The following is a 10,839-nucleotide window of genomic DNA, read 5'->3' as shown; positions in this document are numbered from 1 at the left end:
GAATCTGATCAATCGATACTGACTTAGCATGCTATCAATTGATCTGCTACAATTAATTTATACAAAGTAGTTTTATTCTTACTTAGATTTAGCACTGATGGCAATAGGAGATGAAGCTTATTCTACTTCAACCAGTAATGGACAGGTAAAAACCACCAACACATCTGATCTTACTAAGTCCGAATGCAAACAAATCATTGATGATATGTCAAATGAAATTTACAATTTTAGAGTTTCTCTAAAATCTATAACAAAATAAAATGTTAGAATTAAAGGGACTAATGATTTTCTTGCTGAGAGAAATGGAAAACTTGAGACTGAATTAATCCTGATGGATAAATTAAAGTCTATTGAGATTGTCAAGGATGAGTTGTTGGTTGTTCTAGAAAGGGAAGAAATCCTCAAGAAGCAACTGGAAAAGGAGCAAGAGATAATTGATAAATGGAAAGAATCCAAGAATGTTTTTGAGAACATGTGCTCTACTCAAATTCTTGAAGAATCAACCAAAAATTCCTGGAAGAAAAATAAAAAGTTGTTAGATGATTCCGAGTTCTTATTGGATAGTGATCATCCATTGATTAATACTCTATCAATGGATGAAAGCTATCCACTAAAGAAAGAAACAACAGTTGATGAAGAGAAGCTTAAGAAGCTTAACAAGAAATTTGGTCCCACCAACAAAAACTTTGAAAAGAATCTGGTAATACCAACAGAATTGAGAAATTAGGAGTTGGTCATGTTGAAGAGAGTGTGGAGATTGAAAATGGAAAGAAGAAAAACTCTAGGAATGGCAAAGTTGGAGTCAATAAAAGAAATGGCTACACTCCTGATAAAAATGCAATCAGAAAAACTTGCTCCAAGTGTGGTAGTATCAATCATCTTGCTATAAACTACAAGACTGCTATAACTGATCATTGCATGCCTAGACCTATGTTGAATATGCCTTATATGACTATGTTTCAAAATGCTGCCATCCAATATGCCAACATGTCATTCATGCCTAATCCACATTTTAATGCATTTAACATTCCTCCCCATGCCTACTATGCCTTTTTAAAATGGTAACATGAATCATGTTTATGCAAATCAATTCTCTGTAGATTCCACTAATGTTGGATCTTCTAATTCTGTTGTACTGCCTAAGGTTATAAGAAGCATAATTCTGAAGATGAAGTTGTTTCAAAACCTTCTAAATCCAAAGAAAACAATACTTCTAAACCAAAAGTAGTGTCTAACAAATCTGGACCCAAGACTGCATGGGTACCATAATCAACTTAAAATGTGTTTGATCTGTGCAGGGAGGAAGAAAGAATCTTTGGTACCTTGATAGTGGTCGTTCAAGGCACATGACTGAAGATTCTACCCTGCTCAGCAAATTTGAGGAAAGAGCTGGCCCAAATATCACCTTCGGAGATGACAGCAAAGGGTTTACTTTGGGATATGGCTTGATTTCAAAAGGAAATGTCATCATTGACAATGTTGCATTAGTTAAAGGACTTAAGCACAATTTGCTTAGCATCAGTAAACTATGTGAGAAAGGGCACCAAGTTTGGTTCTCAACTGAAGCCTGCGTTATCTCTGACAAGAAGGATAACAAAGTGGTTCTTACTGGAAATTGGAAAGGGAATGTCTACCTAGCTGACTTCAATTCTATCAACTCAGATTCTATCACATGTTTGTTTAGCAAAGCTAGTGTGGATGACAGTTGGCTATGGCACAAGAAGTTGTCTCATCTAAATTTTAAAACCATGAATGATTGTGAAAAAAGATTTGGTTATAGGACTGCCAAAATTGGAATTCTCCAAGGATGGCCTGTGTGATGCTTGTCAGATTGGAAAGTAAAGAAAGTCATCTTTCAAAAGCAAATTGATTTCTTCAATTGATAGACCTCTACAACTTCTACATATGGATTTATTTGGACTAGTCAACATTATGTCAATATCCAAGAAGAAATACTGTCTTGTGATTGTAGATTATTTCACAAGATTTACATGGATTTATTTTCTTCATTCCTAGGATGAAATCATCATCAATCACATCAAGATAAACAACAATTCTGATCCAAAGAGGAATGTCTCAAGGATTAAAAGATACAATGGATCTGAGTTCAAGAATTCCTTGATTAAAGACTTCTGTGAGCAAAATGGGATATATCATGATTTCTCAGCTACAAGAACTCCACAACAAAATGGTGTAATTGAAAGAAAGAACAGAAATCTCATAGAAGCTGCAAGAACAATGCTTGGAGAATCAAAATTGCCAACATACTTTAGGGCTGAAGCTGTTAATACAGCACGCTTTACTCAAAATATTTCTTTGATAAATCAAGCAAGAGGAATGACACCATATCAATTGTTTAAAGGGAAGAAGCCAACTCTGAATTTCCTGCATGTCTTTGGTTGCAAGTGCTTTGTATTGAAAAATCAATGTGAAAATCATGGCAAATTTGAAGCAAAGGCAGATGAGGGAATTTTTGTTGGATATTCAGCTGGAAATGCCTACAGAATCTACAATCCAAGATTAAACATTGTTATGGAATCTATTCATGTGATGTTTGATGACAAGAAGATTCAGGGTCTTGAAGATGAAGGCTTTCATGATGTTCTTCAGTTTGAAAATGAATCTGAAACTAATGAGGAGCTTGATAGTGATGATGATGATGATGGAATTGTGAATACTAGAAGTAGCATTCCATCAATTGCTAATACTAATGCTAACACATCGATCGCTAAAACAGCAGTTGATTTATCTCAAACCTCTTCCAATGATTCATCAATGGCTAGTCCATCGATTGCTAATAGCTCAAGGTACATACATTTAGGGAGAGCCTCCCAAAATGATCATATTTTAACAAATGAAGCCAGTTCATCAAGATCAAATCTTCCTCCTCAAAGAAAATGGACAAGGGTTCACCCCTTTGAGCTCATTATTGGAGATGCAGCTGCTGGTGTCAAAACAAGGAGAGCCACTATGGATGAATGCCTGTATAGTAGTTTTCTATCACAGGAAGAACCTAAAAAGGTTGAAGAAGCTCTTCTTGATCCTGACTGGATTTCAGCAATGCAAGAGAAGCTAAATCAGTTTGAGAGAAATAAGGTTTGGAAGTTAGTGCCCAGGCCAAAAGTCAAAACTGTGGTTGGTACAAAATGGGTATTCAGAAACAAGATGGATGAAAATGATATTGTGACAAGAAACAAGGCAAGACTGGTTGCAAAGAGATATTCTCAAGAGGAAGGAATAGACTATGATGAACCATTTGCCCCTGTAGCCAGACTTGAACCAATAAGAATATTCCTTACTTAGGCTGCACATGCCAATTTCAAAGTATATCAGATGGATGTCAAGAGTGCCTTTTTAAATGGTGAGCTAGAGGAAGAAGTCTATGTTTGTCAGCCACCTGGTTTTGAAGATCCAAATTTTCCAGAATTTGTATATCTTCTTTTGAAAGCTCTCTATGGACTTAAGTAAGCACCTAGAGCCTAGTATGACACTCTATCACAGTTTCTTTTTGAGAATCATTTCACAAGAGGTACTGTTGATAAAACCTTATTTTATACAAATGTTAATGGCTCTAGTATACTTGTTCAAATTTATGTGGATGACATAATATTTGGCTATACAGATGAAAAACTTTGCAAAAAGTTTGCCAAGCTCATGCAAAGTAAATATGAAATGAGCATGATGGGAGAACTAACATATTTTCTTGGTTTGTAAGTCAAACAAGTTAGTGATGGTATATTTATTAGTCAAACTAAATATGTCTATGACTTATTGAAAAAGTTTGATCTAATAAATTGCTCAACTGCTAAAACTCCCATGGCCACTACCACTAAACTTGAATTGAATACTAAGGAAAAGAAACTGGACATTTCAAGTTATAGAGGCATGGTTGGCTCACTTCTGTATTTAATAGCAAGTAGACCTGATATAATGTTTACCATTTGTCTCTGTGCTAGATCCCAAGCTGATCCTAGGGAATCTCATTTGATAGCAATTAAAAGGATTTTCAGATATCTCAAGGGTACTCCGAATCTTGGAATTTGGTATCCTAGAGATTATGGCTTTGATTTAATTGGTTTTTCAGATGCTGATTATGCAGGGTGTAGAATTGACAGAAAAAGCAAAACTGGCACCTGTCAATTTCTAGGAAATAAGCTGGTTTCTTGGTTCAGCAAGAAGCAAAATTCAGTTTCTACATCAACTGCGGAAGCTGAATATATTGCAGCTAGAAGCTGTTGTGCACAGATCTTATGGATGTAAAACCAACTGGTAGATTATGGTTTAAAAGTCTCCAAAAAAATTCCTATTTTCTTTCACAACACAAGTGCTATAGCCATAACTGGGAATCCAGTGCAGCACTCAAGAACAAAGCACATTGACATCGGGTATCACTTCATTACGGAACATGTGATGAATGGAACAATTGAGCTTCACTTTGTTCCTAGTGAAAAACAACTAGCAGACATTTTCACCAAGCCACTTGATGAATCCACATTCTCAAGATTAGTAAGTGAACTTGGTATGTTAAATTTCTCTAGTTAATATTTATGTTTTTAATGCAGCCTGTGATGTGTAACAGATGGGTTAAAATTTTGTCTAAGTCAAAATAACTCCTATCGATCGCTAATTTAGCAATCGATAGTCTACTACATATCACTGGATAAAATGTAGTTATCTCTTTTAACATATCAATCGCTAATTTTCTCTATCTCTCAGCCATTGATATATTAAAATATCAACCGCCGGAACCAAGTATCTATTATCGATCGATATATACTTACATATGTATGTGTATATCGATCGGTGATGCTTGGCTACTTTTTAAACGGTAACTGCATTTACTTTTTACTGAGAGTATAAATTGTTTGCCTTTACTTTTATTTCATTTCTTACCTGCATTTGTAAACACTCTATCTCTCTCTTTCTCTCTCAAAACCCTCTTGTGCTTTACTCTCGCTTCAAATTCTCTCAACAATGGCGCCAGTAGTCAAAATCACTAGTTGATTTGTGTAGGGTATCTAGAGGGAGGATCGAGGTCAAGTCCAAGTGCAAATGGTGGATGAAAGCCGCAGAATCAAGCGAAGAGCGAAGGAAAAATAAGCAACAAAATGCAAAAATTTAAATCTGCTGAAGTAGGGCGGCCACCCCACTTTGTAGGGCGGCCACCCCACTATTCTGCTGAAGTAGGGCGGCCACCCCACTCTGGACGGGAAAAAAGCCCGTTTCACTCGTTTTTTATCCGTTTGAAGGCCCGTTTGCTGTGGAACTTAAAGGAAGGCTTGGACAACCTAAAACACAACCTAGAAACATTCTAAGGAGGACGTGACGGCTACGGAGACGATCTAGTTTCATAGTTTTCTTTTGTCTTCTTCTAATTAGGCGATACTTTTGGATGCTCGTTATGGATTTGTTTCTCAACTTTGATTCTCGCACTTTTATCTTGTTTTAGACTTATTACTAGCATGTTTACTCTTGTACCCATGATGATGAGTTGTTCGATTATGAACTAATCATTGTCATGGGATTTTAGCGGTTTTATCGATGAATTTCAGCAGTTAATTTGTCTTATTCATATGTGATGGTGTTATTTCCTCGTATTGGTTGTGCTTATTCGTCTGGGATGCGTAGCTAACATCTAAGATTGTTTGTTAATCTTTATTGAAGCGACAGTGGATATATTGATTTAGAACTTGCCATGCGAGCATAGGTTTCGTGTTCGATAACATGACTTGTGATGTGATTTTACCCATCTTTCATCGCCCTATGTAATCTTGATAGATAACTTGTTCTTCAACCATTATGTTTTCAAATCTTATAGACATATAGGGTCTAGGCATAATTGGTGTTTGTTTACCTTCTATCTTAATTGTGGATGCGAAACAGTATGGTGCACGTGTAACGACAGTTAGCGTTTATCAGTCTCGTGTTATCTGATTAGGTATCAACCATTACAATCGAATAAAGGCATAACTTTGAATTAAGTTGTTAATGAAGCTATAATCCCATGTTTTATTCGCATAAGTAAATCTTTATTCTCTTAGTTTAATTATTCTTAGTTTCGTAATTCGAATTGAATTAGTTAAATTAGTTCAACCTCTAATTGTTATTTGTCCGAGCATTGAATAATAATCATACATTGTTGCATAAGTGCATATTCTTAAATACACCAATCTCTGTAGGGACGAACTGAATTTGATTCCATATTACTTGTGACCACGTACGCTTGTGTGATTTTGTGCGAACAAGTTTTTGGCGCCGCTGCCGGGGACTCAGTGTTATATTTAGTTTATGTGCTTGTCATCAGTGGTCGTTAAAGTTCATTGACTTGGATTCTTGTCTCACTTTTATCTCGTTTGTGTGTGTTTCAGGTTCTTGAGTGACGCGTATGCGAACACGTTCTCAGGCCCGTAAAGAAGCATTGGCAAAAGCAGAAATGATAGTGAGTACTACAATGGCAAATCAACCACCAGTGGCGAATGATACTAAGGCTCTTAAGGCTTTCTCTGAGCCTAAAATTATTGACATTCAGTCGAGTATTATTAGGCCTGCAATCGCAGCTATCACTTTCGAAATCAAACTGAGCACTATTCAGATGGTTCAGAACTCAGTGCATTTTGGAGGTTCTCCGACAGAGGATCCTAATATGCACATCCGGGACTTCATTGAGATCTGCGACACTTTCAAGTTCAATGGTGTTACTGAAGATGCCATCAAATTGAGGCTATTCCCATTTTCTCTGAGGGATAAAGCCAAGGGATGGTTGCATTCTCTTCCTGCAGGATCTATTATGACATGGGAGGATCTAGCTCAGAAATTTCTTATTAAGTTCTTCCCTATGGCCAAAACAGCTGTAATCAGGAATGCTATAACTCAATTCTCTCAGCAATCTGGTGAAACTTTATGTGAAGCTTGTGAACGCTACAAAGAGATGCTTCGAAAGTGCCCACATCATGGGATGCCTGATTGGATGGTAATTAAATGTTTCTATAATGGCTTGGGACCTCAATCGAGGCCGATGCTCGATGCAGCATCAGGTGGAGCTCTATGGGCTAAGAGCTATGATGAGGCTTATGAGTTGATCGAGATGATGGCTTCGAATGAATATCGGAATCCTACTCAGCGTCTTCATCAGGGAAAAGCAGCAAGAATTCTGGATGTTGATGCTACTACAGCCATAGTTAATCAGCTTAAGGCTCTTACTATGAAGGTGGATTCTTTGGCAAATTTGGGAATTCAGCAGCCACTTTCAGTTTGTGAACTTTGTGCGGGTACTCATGCCACTGATCAGTGTGCCATATCTAGCGAGTCAGCTCAGTTTGTGAGCAATTTTCTGAGATCTCAGCAGCCAGCTCCGGCTACTTATCACCCGAATAATCGGAATCATCCGAATTTCAGCTGGAGCAACAATCAGAATTTCTTGCAACAACCGCAACAACGGTTTCAGCAGCAAGGAGCTAGACCACTCAACCCTTCTAGTTTTCAACAACATTTTGCACCGAAGCAGCAATTCCATCCACCCGGATTCCAGCAAAAAAATCACGGGGTGGCTGGATAGTCTTCCAACGAAAAGTCTGAATTGGAAGAATTGAGGCTAATGATTAAAAGCCAAGCGGTGTCAATCAAGACTTTAGAAAATCAGATTGGGCAGATTGCTAACGCGTTGATTAACAGACCACAAGGAACTCTTCCTAGTGATACCGAGGCCAATCATGGAAAGAAAGAGGTTAAAGAACAGGTACAGGCTGTCACCTTGAGGTCCGGAAAGGTTACGAAGGATAAAGATTCAGCAACAGAGCATGATAAGGATGAGAACGATCAACGAGATGAAACACCCGTACTCTCATTTAAGTCTGATAGTGGAAAAACTGTTGTTGACGCTGATAAGAAAGAAATCAACGAGGAGGCAAGCAAGGAATCAGCCGAGAAGTCTAGTCCGAAATCTGAGAATGGGGTCAAGCAAGTATATCCACCTCCCCCTTTTCCGAAAAGACTTCAGAAGCATAAGCTGGACAAACAGTTCGCGCAATTTCTAGAGGTTTTCAGGAAGTTACAAATCAACATACCTTTCGCGGAGGATCTAGAAAAGATGCCGAGCTATGCTAAGTTCATCAAAGGTATTCTTTCTCGGAAGCTCAAACTTGAGGAATTGGAGACAGTAGCTTTGACCGAGGAGTGCAGTGCGGTGTTGCAGCAGAAATTGCCTCCGAAGCTGAACGATCTGAGAAGTTTCACAATCCCGTGTACTATTGGGCAATTGTCTTTCGACAAGTGTTTGTTTGATTTGGGAGCTAGCATTAATCTGATGTTGTTGTCTGTCTTCAAGAAAAGTTGGGCTGCCGGAGCCGAAACCTACAAACATGTCATTACAACTGGCTAATCGGTCCATCACTTATCCACGAGGTATAGTGGAGGATGTCTTGGTTAAAGTGGATAAGCTCATCTTCCCTGCTGATTTTGTCATCCTTGACTTCGAGGAGGATAAGAAGATTCCCATTATCTTGGTAAGGCTGTTTTAGCTACAAGCCAAACTTTGATTGATGTGGAAAAAGGAGAGCTTACAATGAGAGTTCAAGATCAAAGTGTCACTTTTAAGGTGTTCAATGCAATGAAATTTCCAACTGACGAAGAATAATGCCTTACGGTGGAGCCCTTAGAAGTTGTAACAACTTCTGAGATTGAGCAAAAGTTAAGTCCAGGTACCTTGGAGAGAATCTTAAAAGGGGGTTCTGATTTGGAAGATGAAGGAGTAGCATAGCTTAAAAATTTTCAGGAGCATCTTAAACCATCTATTGAAGAAGCTCCCAATATCGAACTCAAACTACCACCGGATCTCTTAAGTGATGTGCAGTTTAGAAGTTGTCACGGCGCATAGATGACATGCGTGACATTTATCGCCGTTTTGTAGAGGATTTGACTCAGGCTCTTGGGAGTGCTTTTCGAGCCTTTGGTGTTGAAGTTGATTGGCCAGTGTTTGGAGCTGCGATGGTGTATGGACCTCTTGATCCTCCACCCGATGAGGGTGATCCTCCCGACTTCTAGGTACATTCTATCCTTATTATCGCCCTCAATGGGGACATTGAATATTTTAAGTTTGGGGGTGGTAATCTAAGGATTAGTAGTAGTAGTGTGTGTTCATATAGGTTGCATGATGCATGTAGTTTAGTATAGTTTCATATAGTTTTCATAGTTTTTATATTAGTACGTGTTTTTTAGATATATGCTTCTGTTTAGTAAGTGTTAGTAGTTCATACAGTTGCATTTGCATGAATCTTGAAGTTGTGTTCCAAGTTAATTTGCTATGATGAGTTTATGTGCATAATTTCTTGACTAGTAGTCTTGATCAAATGTGATGCCTTGTTACTTGGAATTACTTGTGTGGAAATTGTATTACACCTATGCTTTAGAGATAAGACTTAGACTAGCTTATTGCCTGAGTCTTCGCGTTGAGTCGGGCGTAGAGTTTGGATTAGTCCCTTTTTGAACTTAGAGTTTGTAAATCTTAAGTTTGGGGGAGTTAAGGAATGAATATGTCTCTAAAAAAAATAGAAAAAAAATTAAAAAAAAAGAATAAAGAGAATCAGGTACTCCTTTGAGATCATTGGGTAATATGCAATGTCATGTGAAAGGGACGACCCATGTACTTGTGCTGGTATTAAGTGCAAATGTATTAGAATAAGCAAATTCTAGGTGACTTTTCACAACCCTTGATTACTGGAGAAATACTTGATTTAAGAAAAAAGGAGAAAAGAATAAGCGAAGTCGAATGGCGGTCGTGACTCACTTACCCTGCGAAGCGTCCCAACCTTAGACTTAGCAAGGAAAAAAGCAAAGAAAAAAAAGTAGAAAAATAGGAGAGGCATAGGATTTCTTTAGTGACCCTAAATTGTAGTTTACTCTTTAGTAAAGAAGTTTTTAAGCCTTATTTTTATAAACGGCTCATAGGGAGGACTCTGTTGAAGTTTGATAGTCTTTGTCTTGTTTCACTAGAGAGCATGCTAGCACACATGAGGCACTTCACACTTGTAGTGGAAGAGAGCAAGGCTAATATGTGAAAGAGATGAGTGCCGAGAAGGTTGCTTATTCTGAGGATTATATGTCAACAAGGATACACTTCATGATTCGAGTAGAAATAGTCATTTAGTTGCATTCATGCATTGCATTAGTAGTGTTTGTGTGTGTTTATGCTTGAGGACAAGCATCGGTTTAAGTTTTGGGGTGTGATAAGTGGATTTTACATCCACTTGGAACGCCTTTGTTTCGACTTAAATTGATGATTTGGCCTCAAGTATGTGGTGTTTTTGATGTATTTTTGTGTTGATTTGTGTAGGGTATCTAGAGGGAGGATCGAGGTCAAGTCTAAGTGCAAATGGTGGATGAAAGCAAGGGGAATCAAGCGAAGAGCGAAGGAAAAATAAGCAACAAAATGCAAAAATTTGAATCTGCTGAAGTAGGGCGGCCACCCCACTATTCTGCTGAAGTAGGGTGGCCACCCCACTTTGTAGGGCGGCCACCCCACTATTCTGCTGAAATAGGGCGGCCACCCCACTTTGTAGGGCGGCCACCCCACTTTGGACGGGAAAAAAAGCCCATTTTGCTCGTTTTTAATCCGTTTGAAGGCCCGTTTGCTGTGGAACTTAAAGGAAGGCTTGGACAACCTAAAACACAACCTAGAAACATTCTAAGGAGGACGTGACGGCTACAGAGAAGATCTAGTTTCATAGTTTTCTTTTGTCTTTCTCTAATTAGGCGATACTTTTGGATGCTCATTCCGGATTTGTTTCTCAACTTTGATTCTCGCACTTTTATCTTATTTTAGACTTATTACTAGCATGTTTACTC

At 38.2% G+C, this 10,839-nt stretch overlaps 1 non-coding gene across 1 annotated transcript; it reads right to left on the bottom strand.

The window, feature by feature from the left end:
• Positions 1 to 6,850: 6,850 nt before the first annotated feature.
• On the bottom strand, positions 6,851 to 6,957 carry LOC135146827 (small nucleolar RNA R71). The gene has a single exon (XR_010283924.1). It is a non-coding gene; the product is annotated as a small nucleolar RNA R71 (small nucleolar RNA).
• Between the last annotated feature and the right edge of the window lie 3,882 nt (positions 6,958 to 10,839).

This window comes from Daucus carota, chromosome 5 (genome assembly GCF_001625215.2).
Source record: "Daucus carota subsp. sativus chromosome 5, DH1 v3.0, whole genome shotgun sequence".
NCBI lineage: Eukaryota > Viridiplantae > Streptophyta > Magnoliopsida > Apiales > Apiaceae > Daucus > Daucus carota.
This window is presented reverse-complemented; position numbering and strand designations above follow the sequence as displayed.